Genomic DNA, 1,306 nt, shown 5'->3' with positions numbered 1-1,306 from the left:
TATGTGTTAATATATCCTGGCTGTTATGCGGCACGGGCGAGAGAGCTGCCTCTCGAAACCGAGCTGCCTCTCATTCGATAATTCGCTTATTCCCGAAGAATGCGCCGCGCGAGTCAGAAAACCTTAGCCGAACGAACAAGAGAACGAACGGAACGGGGTGTTGGGTATTACTACTTACTCGCCTCCGCGACGACTGTAAATCTAAACGAGACTGTAAACGTCGTCGGACCACCTGTAACCCCGACTGGTTTTCCCCCGTGTGCGCGTTCGCGGCCTCGTTGATAAAATCAACCTGTTAAAACGATCCCCTATCCCGGTCGTTTCGCGGGTCAGCTCGTTGGACAAGTTGCCGGTGAAATTGATTCTGTTATCGAGTTCGAGCGAGTTGGCTGACTGATGCGCTTTGGAATTCCGGAATCCCGCGAATACATTTCAACTGACGTCCAAGTCGGCGTTATCTCAAGTTCTGCGCAGCTACGCGGCGGAGTTTCAGGAAGTCCGTTGCCTAATGCGTTTTCGATTAGCCAAATACCTAAATGGTACCGTGTCCGAAGTGATTCTAAGAACGTGCCGGTTCACGGCCTACTTATTTCACGGGCTTCTATCGTGCCGCCTCCACTTTTGTCGACGCGTCGAGAATTCCTGATTAAGCGGTGCAAGTTTCACGAGCGATCGAATGACAAATCTCACAATTAATCCGAACGCGAATGTTTGGACAAACTGATCAAGTATTCCAATTGGCACGCGGAGCGGTCGATCTCCGACCCGGGGAGGAAGTGATATCAGCTTGACAACCCGTAAATATGTAATGAAGTGTGGAAACCCCACGCCCCGCGGTCTCGTAACCGTGAACGCCTCCATTCGTCATTGTGCTTCGTGCCGCGGCACCGAATTTATAATCCCACATGTTCATTCCCCGTACATACTTGCGTACAGTACTTTGCATGATTCATCGCCTTACGTACGCGCTTGTGACAGATGAGTAACCATCTCTTCCGACGAATGTAACAAAACCATTTACAATCGCACGTTCACAAAATGCAACGCGAACGTTGATAAAGGGTGACGGACATGACATGTTAATTGAAAGGGGTAGTTAAGATCGTTGAAGGTAAATTGAGAGAAGAAATACGCAGCCTTTTTCGTTTTAAATACTAGGATTACTTGAGGGACATCGAAATAGATGGCGGCAGGATTGTAGTTGTCTCTCAAACTCTATCCTTAAATAAAATAATTATGTATTATTGTCAAATATTAATGTTTAACAATTAAATATTTTTATCCCATATTCTTCAGGGTAATTCAT

Source organism: Ceratina calcarata, unplaced genomic scaffold (genome assembly GCF_001652005.2).
Source record: "Ceratina calcarata isolate Rehan_Ccalc_2016 unplaced genomic scaffold, ASM165200v1 scaffold25, whole genome shotgun sequence".
NCBI classification, from domain to species: Eukaryota; Metazoa; Arthropoda; class Insecta; order Hymenoptera; family Apidae; genus Ceratina; species Ceratina calcarata.
This window is presented reverse-complemented; position numbering follows the sequence as displayed.